This window comes from Physeter macrocephalus, chromosome 2 (assembly GCF_002837175.3).
Source record: "Physeter macrocephalus isolate SW-GA chromosome 2, ASM283717v5, whole genome shotgun sequence".
In the NCBI taxonomy this organism is placed as follows: domain Eukaryota; kingdom Metazoa; phylum Chordata; class Mammalia; order Artiodactyla; family Physeteridae; genus Physeter; species Physeter macrocephalus.
Window position 1 is genome coordinate 122,694,177 of NC_041215.1, and position 21,833 is coordinate 122,716,009.

Below are 21,833 nucleotides of genomic sequence, written 5' to 3' on the forward strand. Positions count from 1 at the left end.
CTACTATATATTGTTAAATGATTTGCATGATCTGGATCCCGAGGTCCTAGCATGACATTTTCCTCTTTTCCCATTACTGGCTATTCACAGCATCCAAAGACATGACAGAGGCCCCAACTATGATGCCCTGGATCACTGCCAGCCCCCAGGCATTGAAGCCAAGCTTGCTGCAATTCTCTTTGGCTAAGTTAGACACATGCTAAAATGGATACAAGGATCCCAAAGCAATTGTAGGACACTTAAACGAAGGCAAGTGAACACAAGGTGGACAAGGGAAAGCTTTCAAAACCTTGCAATTGAATTTGGAGTCACTAATACAGCTGGGAAATGATAGCACTGAATGTCTCAAGGTCACTTGCAACAGAGAAGGGGGCTTTATTTCAAAGAAATTGCCCTGTCTGCCAAGATAAAAAGGAGACATATACACAGCAAAGAAAAGGAACAGCTGCTACAGAGTACTAGCGAGAGAGAGGCTGCAAAACAGACCATCAGAGGGGAAGGGAAGGGAATGAGGAACGCCACACATTTCTTCCATCATTGGGCCAGAAGAGCTCCCCCGTCTCACTCACAGGACAAAAAGTAGGCTGGCTCCAAATGGCTGTTTAGGCCCAGTAGGGCTATTTGCAAGAATGGGAAAAGCTAGAGGATAACATGATTTTCTCCACTGCGCCAAATCAGTGGCTGTATTACAACTGCTGCCGCTGGATCATAAAGGCTGAAGCATGTTTGGGGCCATTTTGGACCACATGGTTCCCATAGTCAGAGGCTACTCCCAGAAACACCATTGTTTACTACCCGTGGATCAGACATCCAGCAAATTCCAGGAGACAATGTAAATAGACTGAAATCTTCCTTGTTTCTGGAGGGGATATAGAGGATACTGCAGAGCCAAGATTTTCTCCTATGCTTTCTTCTAGAAATTTTACAGTTTTAGGATTCCCATTAAGTCTATGATGTGTTTTGAGTTAATTTTTTTTGTGTATGGTGTAAGATATGGATCACAGTTTGAATTTGCATATGGATATCTCATTGTTCCCACACCATTTGATGAAAAGACTATCCTTTCTCCACTAAATTGCCTTTTCAACTTTGAAAAGAATGAATTAACCCACATATGTGTGTGTCTATTTCTGGACTCTATTCCATTCCACTGATCATTTATCCTTTTGCCATTACCACATTGGCTTGATTACTGCAGTTTCTAGCAGGTCTTGAAATCAAGTATTGTGAGTGGTTCAACTTTGTTCTTTTTCAAAATTGTTCTGGCTATTTTCGTTCCTTTGCTTTACCAAATACATTTTAGAATCAGGTTGTTGATTTCCACAAAAAAATTCTACTGGGATTTTTGATTGGAATTATATTGAATTTATACATTATTATTATTATTAAGAGAAATTGCTTCATGAATTTATACTGATGATTCCAGTTCAAATTCAAGGCTCCAGCGTTTTTCACTTAACCTCTTATCTGTTACATATGTGTCTCCTTTATTCTATATCCTGGTTCTCTTGGATGCGGAACACGATAAAATTAGAATATTCCATAATTGCTCATTAACTTTATTCCACATTACATACATAGTCTCTAAATAATAATACTCATATTGTTACCACCAATATGACTATTGATAACAATTAAAAACTTTTTGCTTGTCTCTTTGTTCTTCTCCTATCTTTTTAATTGTACTATTTCTACATTTTCTGAACAAATATAGTCATCCCATAAAAAAACACTTTCCCTTAATTAAGATTTTCCTCCTTAAAGGCACACTTTAAATCAGTTTATTTAACTTAAGTTATACTCTGCTTCTTTCAAAAATGACTTTAAGTGGCTTTTTAAAAAGGAAAACACAGTTGAGAAAAAACGAAGACACAAACATGCCAACCATAGTTTAAATATATGTTGTAATTAAGCACAATATTTGGATCTATGGATCCTAACAGCCAAGCTGAATATGAAATGTGACAGGTTACATAAATTTGTGCGGGTTTTTTAAAGAAAATTCTTATTTTATTTTGCTTTCTTCCTCAAGACAAATGTCAAAAACATTTTTTCATATTGTATCAGTAGGAGATGAAGGTTTCACAGAAATGCGAAAGTGAAACTCATATGGAAAAAAGTTCAAAACATAATATTGAAGTGCAAATTAGTAAGACTGAGTGATCTTTGAGGGAAGAGATCTTATTTTACACTCCGTTTTTAATATCTAATTAGGTACATAAAGGAGCTGTTTTCTGTCTGTCTCTCCCCACCCAGTTATATTATATGTATATATTATATATAATATATTATAATTATAAAAGTAATATAATATATGCATTTGTTTTCATATTTATTATTTTATATTTACATAAATATAGTAACTATACATATATATAACTTTTTGCTTTTTTCATTAGAAAGAATTTTCCTTCTATCAAGATTACCACCCAGAACCTTAGCTAACTGTTTGAATCAAGAAAAGACATCTGAGGGAGTTCCCGGGTGGTCTAGTGGTTAGAATTCGGCACTTTCACTGCAGTGACCCGGGTTCAATTCCTGGTAGTGGAACTGAGATCCCTCAAGCAGCACAGCATGGCCAAAATTTTAAAAAAGACACTTGAAAATTATAATTAGCCACCCCTTAGAAATCGTGACAGGTGCTTTGCCACCATGCTTATAGTGTGCTAAAGCAAACTTAGCATCAAGTGCAGGGGCAAAGTAGACGAAGAAGATATTAGATGCAGATATAATTATATGGGAAGAAGGCATCAAAAAATAAGAAATATGAACTAGGCATGTGAGTAGTGGGGTGAGCAGTAGAGGAGTGATAGGGTTTCCGAGCCGGCGGACAAGGAGAGGAAGATCGTTGTGCCATTGACTGCTCATTGTAAAATCCCCTCAGGACCTAAAGGGAATGGCTGGGTCTTGGAGAAGTCTGAATTTGTTAAGAGGAAGATGGCTTAATAGACAGTAAATTACGGAATTACTGGGAAAGGTAATCTGAACAGGAGTAGGGTCAACAATCAAAAATTAAAGTCCTGCATTCTCCCACATAGTTAAAATGCCATTAAAAAAACTCTATTACAAAAATATTTTCCATATTAAAACATGCTTCATGATTTTGCTTTATGAAATAGCATCTCATTTGCTTGAGAGTTTGCCCATTTTCAGCTAACTAAATTCTTTTTACCACTTGAGAGCAGGTAGGCTCTCTCAGAAAATCTTGAGCTTATACACACTGGATGGTCCCATATTTGTATGCCAATTTTCCTGTTTTTCTCTTGTTCCTCTGTATTTTATCTTAGCACTGCAAGCACATTCTGACCTCTTAATTCCTTGAGGGCTACAATTAACCAGAAACACTCTTGACTGCATAGGAATTGAATGGGAACTCTTGATAGGCCTTCCATCAATCACTTAAGAAAATCTATTTCATTTAAGTCATTACTGGAAATTTTTGTATTACTTAATCATGCTGGGCACCCTTTTGCTTCCCTCTCATGATGTAAGGACACACAGGTTAATGTGAAAGAAGCATATTCACTTGCTAAAGAAATCAAACTTTTTAAGTGATAGATATATGGGTTAGTTGTAATATTATCACAGATTTCTTATGTTCTTTCTTTATGACACTTAAGTAACACCTTATCTGCGTTCAGAAATTATTGAAATTTTATATGATTAGTAATAAAAAGTCCTCATTAGAAAAAAAAAAAGTCTTACCAATGGGAAGCAAAAGTTTTGCTCGAAAAGGATAGAAAATATATACCCTTAGCAAAGTGAGATAGAAAGTCTGTTGTGTTAGACAGAACACTGGACCAGAGGCATGGGCTCAAACCTTAAGTCTGTAACTTACAAGTTATATAAGATTGGATGAGTCATTGACTATTTCTGGGCCTTGAATATCTTTGCGCCGTAAAATAGATATAATAATAATAATAGTTACCTCATGGGGTTGTAGTCATGATTAAATGAAATAATATGTGGAAAAGTTATTGGTAAACACCTCTAATACTCTGTAACTGTAGTCTGTCTGTGTGGGTGATAGTTACAAAATTCTAGCTCTGCTCTACTTGACCAAAAAAAAATCCCCATCCAGACTATTCTGGTGAGAAACTTGCCTTCATGCTGTCACATCTCCCCAAACAGCTGTAATTGGTTATTAGGAGTTGTCATTCCTCCCACCTGCTGAGAATGACTGGCTGTGTATAACTCCTCAGGCCCTCCAGGGAGGAGGAGCCAGGGAACTGTGATGACAGAGAGACACATTGGCCCCATAGTCAGTACATCATGTCCCCCATCTCAGGCCAGGACAGCTTCCAACTCTGAAGAACATCAAGCCAACTATTCCTTTCATCTTCAGGGCAAGAAACTGGCTGCTTTAAGATTACAGAGGTTATTTACAGGGTTGAGAGCAGAAATGATCAGACACACTAATATGTTTTCATCAGCTTTTGAAGGAGACCCCTCCTCCGTCCACACCCTCCCCTCCTAGCACACACCCGCTGGTTATGCACCAAAACATGCCATTAAAGAATAAGTTTTTCTTTTTGCTGACAAACAAAATCAGATGCTAATCAATAGGAATTCAGTTGGCAGAGATGTCTTGCTCATCAGTGAAATTACATCTGGATCTTATTGGCTTGATGGTAAGAAACCCTTTGGATGGGAGGCAAAAGTGAAAAAATATGTGCTCTGTCACTTATCATAGGAAAATGTAAACAACCATAACATTCACTCAATCAACCAAGCAAGCAAACAAAAAACCCCTCCACTGTTAGGGTGTTGTGAATCAATTTTATCACTCTGAGCCCCCTTCCAATAAAAAATGATCAAATAAAATACAATAGATTTGCTTATTCAAAATTTAAATGTTCTTTCTAGGTGATTACTCTCAAGAAGAGTTGGGGTTCAAACGGGCCTGTCCTGTTGTTTTTGTGACCACCTGTGTCACTCAGAACTGACCCTTTCAGTCATATTCAATGAGATTACTACGCTAGCTCTGTAGCTATTATTTATCCTTTAAAGGAAACACATAAAACATTAGCATTTCCTAACAATAAATCTCCGCAGATGGTCTTACGTAGGTAGAACAGCTTCATCCATCAGTGAAGATCCATCAGCCAAGTTGTATGTCTAGGTTGGTTTTGACAATTTTGTTATTAACCAAGCTCTAGCACATAAAAAGGAAGTTGCTTACCCCCTCTTCTCTCCACCAAACGTTGTGAAGACAATAGAGTGAAAAACAAACAAACAAACATAAGCACAGTCTTGATAGGATGGCGATTAAATGAGATATAGTAGCTCTCTCAGAAATATTTCTAACCTCACTCTAAAGAGTGTTTTGTTTCAGATAAATACCCAGAAGTTGTATGGCTGGATAGTATAGTAGTTCTATGTTAGTTCTATTTTTAATTTCTTGAGGAACCTCCATACTGATTTCCATAATGACTATACCAATTTGCAGTCCCACAAACAGTGTACAAGTGTTCCCTTTAATCCACATCCTCACCAATACTTGCTATTTCTTGTCCCTTTGATAATTGCCATCTTAACAGGTGTAAGGTATCTCATTGTGGTTTTGATTGCATTTCCCTGAGGATTAGTGATTTTGAGCATGTTTTTATGTACCTGTTGGCTATCTGTATATCTTCTTTGGAAAAATCTCTATTCAGGTTCTTTCTCCACTTATTAATTGCTTTGTTTTGATTTTCACTATTAAGTTGTATGACTTCTTTGTATATTTTGGATATTAACTCATTATAGGATATGTGGTTTGCAAATATTTTCTTCCATTCCATAGGTCGCCTTTTTATTTTGTTGATGGCTTCCTTCGCTGAGCTGAAGCTTTTTAGTTTGATGTAGCCATTAGCTCAGAGAGATATCTGTATGTGTGTATATATCGGGTTGGCCAAAAAGTTCGTTTGGGTTTCCGTAAGATGTTACGGAAAAACCCGAACGAACTTTTTGCCCAACCTTATACATTCAGCCTTAAAAAGGAAGGAAATTCTGTCATTTGTGACAATATGGATGAACTTGGAAGGCATTATGCTAATTGAAATAAGCCAGAGAGAGAAAGATAAATACTGCATAGTATCACTTATATGTGAAATCTAAATTAAAAAAAGAACTTATAGAAACAGAGAATACAAAAGTGGTTGCTAGGGACTGGAAGTTGAGGGAAATAGGGAGAGATTGGCAAAGGGTAAAAGGTACAAACTTTCACCTATAAGATGTTTACGATCTGAGGATCTAAAGAAAACATGATGACAATAGCTGATAACACTGTATCATATAATTGAAATTTGCTAAGAGTAAAACTTAAATATTCTCACCAAAAAAAAAAAAAAAGGGAAATAGGTAAATATGTGAGGTGATTGATGTGTTAATTAACCCAATGGGGAGGGAAGTCCTTTCACCATATATACCTATGTAAAATCATCACATTTTATGCTTTAAATATATTACAATTTTATTCATCAATTATATCTCAGTAAAGCTCAAAAAAGAAGAGTGTTTTGGATTTGTCAAGCCTTTAAAATAGAATGTTGAATGCCTTGGGCTCCTTCCTTCCTTCCTTCCTCCCTTCCTCCCTCCTTTCCCTCTCATCCGCTTTCCTTCCTAATTCCTTCCCTCCCTCCCTCCATCCCTCCCCCCCCCTCTTTTCTTTCTTTCTTTCTTTCCTTCTTTCTGGCTGAAGGGTCTCCAAATACTTTCACATATGTCAATTTACTTTATCTTCACAGATATCCTAAGAAATAGGACCACTAGAATGATATTTGGGTATTACAAATTAGATTGGTGACTTTTTCAAGGTGAACCGTTTTATAGTTGATACATCTGATGTTCAAACTCAAATTCCCTAACAACTGATGCAAGACTTTTTTTTCAGTATTTCTAACCACTCAAATACTCAAATGCTATTTAATTTAGATATCAAGTGTCTGTTGGTCAATCCAACCCTTAGGGATGCATTCAGTAGAGTCAGTTATAAGTATGAAAACCTAAGCAAGCAAAAAAACGTATTGAAAACTGTTTCAAAATTCTGGGAGAACTACTAAAAATATCAACAAGAATAAGCATTTTCTAGCTTAATCTTTCACATAAATAGATGCTACTGCTGACAGTGTTTCTTCCAGAGCTGGACTTCCTACTGTCAGCAAGATGCATGCTGAGATATTTACAGTGATCATGTTTTACATCACACCATCTACACCCTCCCTGACTTTCTCAGCATTTTCTGCACAGGGTGGGATAAAAGACCGGTATCATGTAGCAATGACCTCAAAAGCCCCAGGCTGGGCATTGTCAGTATAGCATGTTCTCCAGCTTTCAGTTCTTTGAATCCCTGCCCTGACAACCAGATGGATTGCTACGAACTAGCTTGTGTAATTTGGCCCCCCATATTAAACTGACTACCTTTCTAGTTTCTTACAGACAAGGATGGAAGACTCACCTTAAATCTGAGTTTCCAACTGTCCTCACTCTGCACACTCAGTGTTGATTATCTCCTTGCCTGTAATAAACCAAGAAGGGCCACCACTATGGCTGACCTGAATCTTCCAGTAATTTAGATTCACTGCAATACCACCAAGCTGTGTGTGTGTGCCTATCACTACTTTCAAGGATTGGGCTAGGGTAGGGTATCAATACCTTCAAGAACCTGAACTTCAAGTATATAAAAATCATTTCTTAGAAAGGAGAAATAGTGTAAAGGAAAGGGAAGCAAAAGGGGCTGCCAGAATGGGTAGAGATGATTGGTTTCGCACAGAAGTTAAAAAATTGGAAAATGACAGTCTTACAAAGTCTGACATTTCTCTTGGACCTTTCCATTCCCGTTCTTTCTTTCTGCCCTTGCTTTCCCTAAAGTTCCTCTTCAAAAGCTCTCACCTGTTTAGTCTCCCAAAAACCTCCCCTTAGCAACAAATGTATTGAAATTCACCATCAGTGGTGAGCTAGATGTTGAAGCAAATTTCTCTTTGTGCTTTGCATTGAATGCAACTTCCCCTGTCCAAATCTTGATGATTCCTTCTGTGTCTCCAGTGCCTTGAGTTTGTGCTTCTTTCATAGCATTCATTTGCTTTGGACATGTTTTACAAGGGGTTGCTTACAACTGTGTCTGCCCCCTAGTTCATAATGTCCCTAAGGCAAGGATTGCATCCCTTTAGAAAACTGTGTTCAATATATTAGGATATTGATGTGGACATAATATATCTCTGAAATCCCTAACAGAGGTAATTCTGTCCCTTGCCCTGGAGATAAAGAGGGGGGCTTTGGCCATGGCTGGAAACATTTTCGGTGGTCACAACTCTGGGGGAGGGCTGTTACTAGCGTCTAGTGGGTAGAGGCCAGGGATACTGATAAATGTCCTACAATGCAAAGGATAGGTCCCCACTACAAAGAAGTATCCAGCTCAAAATATCAATAGTGCTGAGGTTGAAAACCCTTGCTAACAAAGTAAACTATCATCCCCAAATAAATTGATATCCCCATCTCTCCAAATGGGCTGTTCTTCTTAGGTAGACCTGACCAGCATGTCTGTCAGGAGTAGCCTCTTAACCCAACCCATAACGTTTCCAGCATATTATGTCTTCTTTCCCCAGCCTTAGCTCATTTAGTATTTATAAGCCTTTGTGAAGTCTACTAGGTAGATTTATTCTTCCCATTTTAATGAATTTGAGACTAAGAAGAGTTAAGTGATCTGTAAAGTTTTCATACCTAGGAAGGTAGCAGCAGAACTTGAATCTAGGACTCTGGTTCCATAGTCATGAAAAAAAGAATAAGAAAAGACACAAAAGCATAAAAATTCAGAGCATGTTGAGAGATCAGCCAGTAGTAAATGCCGCTAAATCCTAGGGTACAAGAAAGTTAAATTGCCCCTTGAGCTAAAGCTAAATTGTTTTGGGGTCAGATGGTTGAGGTTCCTTTATGCCTTTTTAGGCATTTTGAACTTAATAGAGGTGGAGGACTGGGGGTAGATAGCATTGTAGCTGGTTAGAAATTTTCTTTAGAAGGATCAGTCTGGCAGTCAATGGGCTGCTTGGAGAAGGGATCATTTAGAAGATGGAGGCAGTTCTTCTGGTCTCACTAGGGGTGGATGACAAAGAGCGGTACACATCAACTCTTAGAAGTTGCCAGAAGCTGCCACAGTCCACTCCAGACAATGTCAATGTGTTTGGGAGGGTAAATAACTACCCTACGGAAGTCTTTGTATACACTTTGTGCCTGTGCTACCACATGCTGAACTAAAGCCACAAATCCTTAGACTTCACATTTCAAACCAATAACCTAGACATATATAATCTATAGACCTACATATGCTTGGTGGAATAAGCAATTAACTCATTTCCAGAACTTGAAAACAACATTGAGAGACTTCTTTCCCCTTAAACTATTTGAGCCTTTATGAACAAAGTGACTCACTACTGTCTTTTAGAGTATAAGGATTTAGAAAACATATTATAGAAGGAGGTTATCATGGGGTTTCTTCTCAATAAATCTGAGTCTGATTTTGAGTTTTGAGGTGAAAAATATTCTAAGCAGCTAGAATTTCAGGGGGTGTATATATGTTCTCAAAAGAATAATATACAAACACAGCCCAGGAGCCTCCCACCAGTTATACCTGGAGTGAAATGTATTCTTCTGTGAATGTATTTCTTCTTAACCTCCCACAGATGAAACAGAAGCCAGTGTCACCTGTGATCTATTTCTCATATAACTAGTGGTGACAGCTTGTTTGGCTTTTTTTTTTTTTTTTTTGCCTTCTTTTTAGACATCAGACTAATCCATCATGAACAGCAACTGCTTTCATTGTATAGGCCTTTGAATTTCAGAATGCCTAATTTGCTTATTTAAATGAAAAAGAGTTTCCAAAAGAAAGCAGAAAAGCTAAGAAGAGGTGTAGCTTCTCACTTGCAGCCAAATATTCATTTTGCCTCTGGGATCTCCATTTTGAGAGCTGTCAAGGCACAAATATTCTGTAAAAGCCTCATTAGAGGGAGGATCTCTATTGAAATGGTCAGAAGACTTGGCTGCAGGTCACAGCCATTCTGACCTTCCAGTTGTTTGGCCATTTTCACGGCACAGCATATTTAGTGACTTTGTGAAGATTTTCTTCCCAAACCTATTAATAGTTGAGCAAATATTTACCTCATGCATCACTGCTCTGGTTGTGGTATCTAGGAAAGAACTGGAAACAATTTTAGACAAAGGATACTCAACAATGAATATGCTTCTCTCTTTCGCATTACAAAAAAATCTCAATTCTTTTATACTTGTTCTTCAGTGTTTGGCTGGAGGGGAGAAAATTTCCCTAGGCAAGGCATGTCTTTGTGGACATGTCAGAAGAATGTTCCAGAACATTGTACAGCTGAACTCCTGTCCATGAGTGCTTCTCTGTTCCAGCACAAAACTTCAGAAAGTCTTCTATCGGAATATACCTGGCATACTGAAGAGAATCAGTTAGATTAGGCCAAATTACGGATCTGTGGATTATGTGTCAACCATTAAGAATTTACTGAGTTCCTTTTAAGTGCTCTTTCCTGTAAAGGTTATATTGAAGATGACATGCTGCTATACTGTTTCTGAGCAGTTTAGGTGTGGTTGGATGGCAATGCAAATTTACTCAAAACAACTGCAGAGGGATAAACAATGGTGTCCGATCAAGGGAGAGGAGTTATTTGGTGTGGACTTTAAGTGTGCTTTTATAATTCAGAGAAGAAGGAGGTAAATGAAGATTGGCAAGCTCAGAGAATATCTCCTTGAAGAGATAATTCTTGAACTGGATTTTAAGTCTTAACATTTGAGTATATCACAGTGAGGAGATGTAATTTCAAATCTGGAGAGCAACACAAATAAATAAAAAGTTGGGAGGACACAGTAGTATTAGGGGATAGGAAAGTGGCAGTGTAGACAGGAGGTCTCTCTGACAAAACCTAGGTTTTAAGTGTAAGAGAGTAGAATATAAGATTGGAGAAGTATAATGGGAACAGATTGAAGGAGCTTGAAAAGTTAACAGAGGAATTTAGACTTGATGCCACATGCAGTAGAGTTATTATAAATTCTTGGAAGGAAGATCCATGATGAAAGCAGCACTGGTATACAAAACTGATTCAACAGGGCATAGGTTGGGGAATAAGTTAGAGAAAGGTAGGTAGGCAGCATTGAGGACTTGTGCTCACGTTCATTAAAGAGCAAGAAGGAAGGCAGGGAAAAATCCGAGATCTCTCTTGAAGGCTTGGTGACTGACTGAGGGTCGAAGGATTGAGCATCATTGAAAGTGATTCCATGGAAGGACATCTTCCACAGGTTCAAGAAGGAGCTCCTGTCTCTTTACCCAGGAGAAGAGATCCCTTTTAGGCTTTCCTTAAAGAGAATTGGGAATGAAAAAATCAAAACCCCAAACTAGCTATGGTTCTCTCAAAACTGGTGGAAGATTAAAATGGTACTTCTGAAGAATAAGTCCTTTCAAACATGAAATATTGGGGCTTCCCTGGTGGTGCAGTGGTTGCACGTCCGCCTGCCGATGCAGGGGAACCGGGTTCGCGCCCCGGTCCAGGAGGATCCCACGTGCCGCGGGGCGGCTGGGCCTGTGAGCCGTGGCCGCTGAGCCTGCGCGTCCGGAGCCTGTGCTCCGCAACGGGAGAGGCCACAACAGAGGAAGGCCCGCATACCACAAAAAAAAAAAAAAAAAACCAAAAAAAAACCATGAAACATTATTGATTTGAGGGTGTAGTTGATTTAGTCCATTTTTAAAAAATTCTGTTATAACAATGTCAATATAACTATAACAGTATAGTTTTTGGAAATAAAATCAACAGAGAGGAGAAACATAACACAGCATCCTTATTCCTTCATGTTCTTATAGCACAGGCTCTTGACTGCAGAGGGACCCCAGACCTCTTCTGTGGTCTATGTTGTCACAGTCTCCTTCCACCTCTTATACCCTTATAATTCCTGACCACTAATACAAAACCCTCTTCCACATAGTGCACCAAGAACCAAACAGACCTCCTCCTCCTTTTCAATTACCACTCTCAACTGTTCACTTTCTTACCAAGGACTCTTCCCTCTACTCTCAGTTGGGACAATCTAGTTAACGAGAAAGTAAGTTAACATACAATCAGCATCTTGCTGTGCCTTGTCTCAATTCTTTTCACTCTAATCCAAGGAAACCAGCTCTAGGAAGGAGTACGAATAAAATGCTTGGAACTGGCTGCTCTGGTCTCTCAGGCAGCATAAAGCAGTGGAAGGTAACTTTGCAAATAAATATAGCTTTACACACATAACAGGCTGCATTCAAATATTTACATGCTTCTTTTAATAGCTTCTTTTTATTGCTTTGCTGAAACTGCATGTCTATCACATTGCTCACACAGTCTCACATAGGGCATTTTAATGGAATCCTTGACTGCAGTGCGTTTTAATTTATGGGTTTTCAAATCAAATTAATGACTTTCCTAACAGGAGAAGGTGAGCAGAAATGAATAGTGTAGAGGAAGAGCCCTGGGTTTGGTGCAGATTGAACCCAAGAGAAGCTGGAATACTTAGGGTAATTCTAATTTGCATTGGTGATGTTCTCTCCCATATCTCTTGCCTTAGCAATTGTCACTTTTCTGATTTAGTCCAAGAGAAAACTGTCCTTAAATGTGTGGACAAAATCTAGTCTGTAGGCATTGTAGCTAAGCTTCTTCCTTGTGGAAATGCCCTTTGCCCAAATGCATCTGATCTGCAGCTGCTGAATTCCAAGGTGGCTGCTACACTAGAGAAGTTCAGAATATGGTCTCGGGCCAGTTGGGAAGACCACTGAGGTTTGAATTTTGTCTTTGCCATTTATCAGGTTTGTGACCTTAGTAAAATCACTTAATGGTCTCAACCTTGATTTTTCTGTAAAATTAGAATAATAATAATTACTTGACTGTTGTGAGAATTAAATAAGAATGTATGTAAATAAGAATGTACACAAGCACCTGATAAAATATTTAGCATCCAATAAATATTTAGCACTGAGTAAAATATTGCAATTTGTCATTGTGTCCTGTGACCTCTCTATGAGCCTGAGGGACATCTTTATAATGATAAGTACAAATATCTTAAGTTTGTTCTGGAAAAAAAAGAACCTGTTTTATTTTCCAACAGTGACTCTTCTCACTGTCCTTATGTTGACTAATAATATAATCAATCTCCCAGCTGATTTCAGTTTAAGAACTATTGGATTTTTAATTTTTTTTTTTTAGTCCCTAAACCCCACCCCCCCCGTCCTCTAACCTAGTTAATCAATTCTCTATTACAGCCAGTTTTTCCTTTAAAACAATGGTTTTCCAACTTTTTGTGGTTTATAAGTCCTTTGAGGTTTTGTGAAACCATGAACTTCTCCAAAGAATAATGCATTCAAGTGTGCAAAATTTTATAGTCCATTTTTTTGGGATAAACAGACCTCCCAGAGCTCGTACAGGTACCTTCTAGATGTCTAGGGACTCAAGGTTGAGAACTCCAGAACTGAAATATTTTTTTCAATCTAGATGACCCTTTCCATTTTTCTGGCCTCCACTCTAGTTTCAGCCCTCATCACCTGTTGCCTAAATCCAACTTGGTCTCCAGATTCCTGTGTGTCCTTCCTCCTACCCAGACACAACTCTGCTTCCAGAATCTTTTGTTTCTAAAGTAACATTTTCTTAAAAAATTCTTTTGAAATTTTTTTATTTTTGATACACAGCGGTCCTCAAACTTTTCTGTGCATAGAGAGCTGGAGAGGTTCTGAATGTAGACCCAGATGGATTCCTGAGATTTACATACTTCAAAAAAAAGTCCTAGGTGATTCAAACACTAGTAGTCCCAGACCACCCTTTGAGAAAAATTATCCTGAGATGGTCTTTAGAGGCTAATTTCCTCACTCATCGTTCTGTTTAACCCTGCCTTTGTACTTTCACTAGCTGAGTATGTTTAGAAATCGTCCTTTGCTTTTATTTGTCCTTCAACCTAGGAAACTCTCTTTACTATCACCACATTGTTGAAAAACTACCTATCTTCTATGGCTCACTACAACTGCAACTCTTCTATGGCTTTTTTCTTCACCAATTCCCCTAATAAAAATGTATTCACACCCTGTCCCAATGGACCACCATTAGAGCACATGGTAGACTTTCCCCTGAATTGTTGTTGATTGTATGCAAGTTTCTTACCTTCACTAGATTATATAATTCTTGAAGGCAGACCAGATCCTACTCACTCTTTATACCATCACAGTGCTCAACACAGAGCCTTATATGTTGTAGATATTCATAAAATGTTTGCTGAATGATCAAATTTGCTGTTTTTCATATACATGTGCCCCAACATTTGAAATATTACATGTGTGTCCTTAGAGCAGCAGAACTCATAGTTATGATACAGAAGAGCCTCACAATGAGAGCCTCATTGTGAGAGAGAAGTACTGGGCTTTGTGTTTGAGCTGGCTTGAACTGGCTTAGAATAACCACTTGTGTGCATTTCTTTCCAACTCTGAGTTCAGTGATCTTTTTGGTAAGCTTAAAATCAGTCATGGTGAAAGTATTGTACTTTACACCACAGGAATCAGAAAATGCTACAAATCAGGTTTTTGTTCTTGTCTTTTTTTTTTTTTTTTGAGAATGATTTACTAGTATACCAGTAACCAAATATTTAGTAACAAAAATAGTTAGAGAATCCCTGTGTGCCTTCATAGAGTCCAATCTAAAAGGAAAAACTCATTTAGCAATCTTAAGAACCCCATTTATAAGTAAAATGCTACACATAGATCAAAACCTTGGAAACATCACTCCCAGAATGGCATGGAGTAAAATATATCAAGGCATCAAGATCTAGGATTTTCTTGGATCTTCCATTTGTAATGTAAGACATTACGCAAATTGCTTGCATCTCTTCTGTGCCTTAATGTCATCACCTAAGAGGAAAAAAAAAATAATGCCTCCTTCTACCGATCTCAAGAGCCATATTGAGGATAAATGAGTGAAAACATATGTGCAGGAGCCTTTTTTTTTTTTAATTAATTACTTAATTTATTTATTTTTGGCTGCGCTGCATTTTTGTTGTGGTGCATGGGCTTCTCTTGTTGCGGAGCACGGGCTCTAGGTGCGTGAGCTTCAGTAGTTGTGGCACGCAGCCTCAGTAGTGTGGCACATGGGCTCAGTAGTTGTGGTACATGGGCTTAGTTGCTCCAAGAAGTAAGCCCTAAAAATGATCCATCATATATAACTCTTTTTCACGTGTGCATGCTTTCTCCACACACACACATACATTCTGTATGTTGTATGATATATCTTCCTTTTTTCTCCTTTATTGGCATATATAGATGTACTTCATTTTTATAAATTTATTTTATTTATTTATTTTTGGCTGCATTGGGTCTCCGTTGCTGCACACGGGCTTTCTCTAGTTGCGGTGAGCGAGGGCTACTCTTTGTTGTGGTGCGCAGCCTTCTCATTGCGGTGGCTTCTCTTGTTGCAGAGCACGGGCTCTAGGCGCACGGGCTTCAGTAGTTATGGCACGCGGTCTCAGTAGTTGTGGCTCTCGGGTTCTAGAGCACTGGCTCAGTAGTTGTGGTACATGGGCTTAGTTGCTCCGTGACATGTGGGATCTTCCCGGATCAGGGCTCGAACCCGTGTCCTCTGCATTGGCAAGTGGATTCTTAACCACTGCGCCACCAGGGAAGCCCCAGAAGCCTTTTTAAAATTGTAAACTTCTATCAAAATATGGTCTTCTTTGAGCGCCTAGATTTAGTTTTATAAAAGAGAACCCAGCTAGTAAGAGAGTGACAGTTCTTCATTTATCTTCACTAATCAATTTAAATTCATGACGTCAGTACATGTTTTAAATGCTGCATGTACCACTCGTTTCCTACCCGCTACAACATCAACCAAAGTATGGATTTTACCTCCTCTGTCGAGATTTTCCTTTTATTTGCATAGAATTTTTCTTTTCCTTAGAACAATAAAGCCTAGAATAATCTGCTCTTTATCACAAAATTTACTGAAATACAGACATACTGTGTAGCTACACTCCCTACCCCCCATACTACAAAAATAAAATGGAATTGATTAGTGATTGACTTCAAAGTGAGTAATAGAGCTTTAATGGGTTTATAAAAGGGATTGAAATCAAGGCAATAAATTAAAAGCAAAATAAAAGAGTAAACAAGAAAGGATGTTTTACAACTTGGTTCCATTACAGTCTATGCTAACCAGATTAAAAAGTAATTGCCATGTCAAGAAAAATTATAGTGGGCTCTGCAAAATGAAAGAGCAGTGGGCTCTCTTTGTGTATAGGGTGTAAAATAGACAGAAGGGAAAGGAAAAGAGTGAAGGGAGTGGGGAGAAGGCAGACTACTTTTTCCTGGTGGTCATTATGCTTTCAATATCTGAGATCTCATCATAGAAACAGACATTATCATCGACACATGCCAATGAGCTGACTGATTTCAACTGAACTCTTTAATGTCCTCTATTATCTTTGTGTTGCTTATCAGAGTATATTTATGATTGAATGGTTTATATTTTAAATGTCCTTAAATCAATGACATTGAAAAGATAGAATATTCTCAATAATTGAGAAGTTTTTTTTACTAGACAGTTTTGTTTTTTTTTAATAAAGGGGATTACATATTATCTAAAATAAGAGGCATTGATGATTGGAGAATCAAAAACCACCATAAAATAGGAAGATTTCATGAGTAAATTGGATCTAGCTATGTCTCTATGAGCCTTGATGATATGTCACGGGGCACTTAGGGAATTGAATGCATAGGACCACAGCTCATTATCTCTGAGAATTCATGGCTGGCTGGTGAGAAGCCTAAAGAGTAGCAAAGGGCAGATGTAGCAGCAAATTTTTAAAAGAACTGTCTCTAGAATCTCCCCAGCCTGAGAACCTATTCTCAAATACATCTGAAAAGATACAAGCATCAAGATTCAAGACGGAGTATCCGTTGATCAATCTGATTAAGCAAAGCCATGTGACTTAAAGTGTATACAGGGGATTGTACTGGTACAATGTCAACGGCAAAGAATTGGAATTAACCAAACTTCCCCACAGACACATCTATCCATTAGTTGGGGCTTCCAAGTTAGACTGGGAACACTTGTATAAGATTCCTGGAAGAGTCAAGGTGGCCAAATGAAGAATCTGTTATGAGATAGTAAGAATGCTTTCCAAGAGTGCTAAGATCAGCTTTCCAGTAGCTGGAGAATCTTGACTGCTAACAAAGTCTTATGCCTCACAGACAGAGCGGTCATGCCAGGAAAAAAAGAACAGATCTGCTTGTACTTTTATCACATGCTAAATGAGGACTAACACTGGCTTGTGTTCTGCATTGACTTTAAAAATCTGTAATCCTGGCTAGATTGAGTTCAAGAAAATAAATCGGCAGATGTTTAGATAGTTATACAGATTAATCACCCCCTGAAAGACTAGTCACTTAATTCTATTTACATTTAATATCAGTTTTATAATCCTTCTTTGAGTAGATCTGGGATTAAATTTAAGAGATCAATTGTTACTCCAAAGCCATATGATAGAGATTTCTTTTTCTAGTTTTTACATTTACAAAAATTTAATGTGTTTAATATATTTTCCTCTTTTCAAGCTGTGCTTTAAAAAGCCCTTGACCACAAAAGAGGAGGCACGGTTCAAATTGATTTAAAAACTTGGAAAGAATTTTATGTCAAGTTGAAGAATTGTTTATCTTCATTTCCATAATGCACATGTTTTTAGTTTGAGTTATTTTAATCAGGTTTGCTCAGACAAGTTAGCCTAGTTGCTTAGAATCATTGCAGGATTAAAAAAAAAAAAAAATATATATATATATATATATATATATATGTGTGTATGTGTGTGTGTATATATATATATATATATATATTCTTAATTTTGCAGATATTAAAAAGCAAGAACAAAACATTGATTAGAAAAAAAAAAACAACACTGATTTAATTCAAAATGGAATAGTATATGACCTGGTAGGAAAAAACCAAATGGTCCTTAAACATACTAAGATATTCACTAAATTCACTAACGAGAAAATAAAAGCAAAATAAAACTACGCTGGATATCATTTTTTCACACATCACAGTGACAAAAGTCCAAAAGTTTAATAGCACACTGAGTTTGAAAATTGTGGGGAAACAGAAACAGAAATATTTGACCATATCTAGAAAAAGGCATAAGTGTGTACACCTTATAGTGTTTATACCGTAGATATTCTCATGCATGAGCAACAGATATTTTCAAGGCAATTCATTGTGTAATCGTTGTATTGGGTTGGCCAAAATGTCACTCAGGTTTTTCTTATGGAAAGATGTTATGGAAAAAACTGAGCAAACTTTTTGGCCAGCCCGATAATTGGCAAAGAACTGAAACAATGTTAATGTCCATCAAGAGAGTACTGATAAAATAAATCATGGTAGATTCACATAATGGACTACTATGTAGCTGTGAAAAAGAGCAAAAAGAGATAATGAAATCAATCTCCAAGACAGACTGAAAACAGCAAAAAAAGCAATGTGAAGAACAGTTTGTATAGTATGATATCTTTTGTGTACAAATGAGCAGGAATAAAACTATATATTTATATCTGCATGTATGTACCTAGAAACCCTGAAAGGATACACAAATATTCATTACAGTGATTACCTGGATTGGTAGAAGAAGTAGGCTATGCTTGACAGTTCTAAGGAAGTATATTTTAAATGACAGCCACAAATCATTTTGTTACTTTGCTTGTGATAATTGAAAGGTGGAAACTTTGGGGAGTTTGAACAAATATTAACTAATATTAATTAATATTAACTTCTTCTTAACTTTGAAACTGTTGGGGTTTAGTACTAAATTCAACTTAGATTTTTCATCTGTTTCAAAGTGTACTTAATTTGACTCATTCATCGCAGGTCCTAAGGTGTTCTAGAAAGCTAAATTCCAGCCCTTTCTTAGTCTTTCATGAAGTCAAATGATGGTTCTTTATAGACCAACACTTACATAATTATATATGGCAGACACATAACTTTCCTGTGAGGGTGTGTTCAGGAGACCATATTGAACCCCCCCACCTTTGCAAGTATAGAACAATCTGTGTGGCTTTGTGACTTTCTCCTGAGTCTTATTTCCGCTAAGTATCTCCTGCATTCTACACATTTCCCTACTCCACAAAATAATTATCGTTTCAATTTCTGATAAACATTCATCTCTCCCATGATGATCACTTCTCAGTTTAAACTAGTACCTGCAGTATAACCTTCCAGCACCGTCTACTTTTCCTTGCTAACACTTGTACTTCCCAAGTTATTTCTCTGATTATCTGTTTAATGCTAATCCCTGGCACCCAAATGTAAATCCTATGAGGGCAGAGAATGTGTCTGTTTTGTCTCTGCTCTATTGTCTAGGCCTAGCACAAAGTTGTTCAATCAGTATATGCTGAATTAGTGAAACACTACTCTAAATGCACCCAATTGTAATTTTTATTCTAAATAAACATACTATTTTTATTATTAACTAGTACATAGCAATACATAGAAGGCAACAAAATGTAGTATGATCTTGCATTTCAGGCAGACCTGAGTTACTTCTCGGTAGCATTGACACTAGTAGTTTGTCCTTAGACAATTTGACTTTCCTAATCCTCAGTTGTTTATTCTATAAAATAGAAAAAAAAAAACACAGTGATAGTAATCATAGGGTTATTCTGAGGACTGAATGAAATCAAGAAAGCAAAACACAGACAATGGCTGTCCCAGGAGAATTCAACTATATGACCTGTTATTGTTATTATTATTGTTCATGAACTGAAGAGTTTGGCAACTATGCTCACTTACTAGCTGGCTGTTGTTCCCAGGGATATTTAATAAATTCTTGTAATCCAAATTTATGGCGCAGAAAACTGACAAACTCTTTGGGCCTTTGACTCCCCTCCCAAACCACTTTGTAAGTGTATACATACAAAGGGCTGACTGTAACTCATTGAGATTCCCCAGGTTATCCAGCACTTGACTGGTGATTATATCTTAAGATATGTGATTCCAAATAAATGTTTTCAACATCTAGGGTGAGAATTTTCTATGGTGAAAAAGTCATTCCTCTATAAGGGATTAATTCCATATATTTCCTTTATTAAAGGTAAAGTGTGGGCTTCCCTGGTGGCCCAGTGGTTAAGAAGCTGCCTGCCAATGTAGGGGACATGGGTTTGAGCCCTGGTCTGGGAAGATCCCGTGTGCCGCAGAGCAACTAAGCCCGTGCATCACAACTAATGAGCCTGTGCTCTAGAGCCCACAAGTCACTACTACTGAAGCCCATGTGCCACAGCTGCTGAGGCCCACGTGCCTAGAGCTCATGTTCCACAACAAGAGAGGCCACCGCAGTGAGAAGCCCGCGCACCGCAGCGCGCTGCAGTGAAGATTAGCCCCTACTCGCCGCAACTAGAGAAAGCCTGTGTGAAGCAATGAAGACCCAACGCAGCCAAAAATAAAAATAAATAAATAAATAATTTTTAAAAAATAAAGGTAAAGTGTAGTATTTCAGAAATAAGTATTCAATAGAGTTCTCCATTAGAGTAAATAAAAGTGGACTGTTATTTCACTACTAATACTTACATTGACCCTTTGCAGGAAATTATAAAAACTGTGTCAGTAAAAGAGATAAAACCAAGCCCTAAGTTTTTGTGAGTTTGTGAATTTTCTTTTGTACACATTCTTGCTCAAAAGGCAAGACCTAACCACAGCTGCAAATGTGTTAAGAGAAGATTTCAAGTAGTGGTTAAAATCAGAGACTGGTTTCAGACCATTTAATCTCAGCTCTGCCACTCACCACTTTCTAGCTGTGTGGCCTTGAGCAAGTTTTTTTGAACCCCTCTGTGCCTCAGTCTCTTTACCTGCAATGTGGAGTTTAATGGAGCTCTTTGGGTTGTTGATTAAATGAGGCAAAGTACCTAGAAGACCACCTGCTATAAAAATGCTAAATTCAGGCTCTTATTCTGTCATGTGAGGAAAGTTTTATTATTGTCCCTATTTCTGTAGATCAGATATTGAAGCCAAATTTACACATCCAGGACTTGCCATCCAGACCAAACACAGTTCTTTCAACTCCAAGACCCCAAGACTTACATTTGGGTTTTTTTGTTTTTGCTTTTGTCTTTTGATGCCAATGTACCTTAGTCTAAAACATGTATTCTCAGTGGGGGGCGATATTGCACTAAGGGTGCAAAAATTGAGTCTTTGGAAGCAACCAAAAATTCTTAGCTATTAAAATGGTTTGTGGAGAGATTGGTTCAAGATGGTGGAGTAGAAGGATGTGTGCTCATTCCCTCTTGTGAGAGCACCAGAATCACAACTAACTGCTGAACAGTCATCGACAGGAAGACACTGGAACTCACCAAAAAAGATACCCCACATCCAAAGACAAAGGAGAAGCTGCAATGAGATGGTAGAAGGGGTGCAATCACCATAAAATCAAATCCCATAACTGCTACTGGAGAACATATATACCACAGAAGTCCACCCACTGGAGTGAAGGTTCTGAGCCCCACGTCAGGCTTCCCAACCTGGGGGTCTGGAAACGGGAGGAGGAATTCCTAGAGAATCAGACTTTGAAGGCTAGAGGATTTGATTACAGAACTTCGACAGGACTAGGGGAAACAGAGACTCCACTCTTGGAGGGCACACACATTACCATATGACCCGGAGGAATTCCTAGAGAATCAGACTTTGAAGGCTAGAGGATTTGATTACAGAACTTCGACAGGACTAGGAAACAGAGACTCCACTCTTGGAGGGCACACACATTACCATATGAGCCAGCAATCCCATCACTGGGCATATACCCAGAGAAAACCA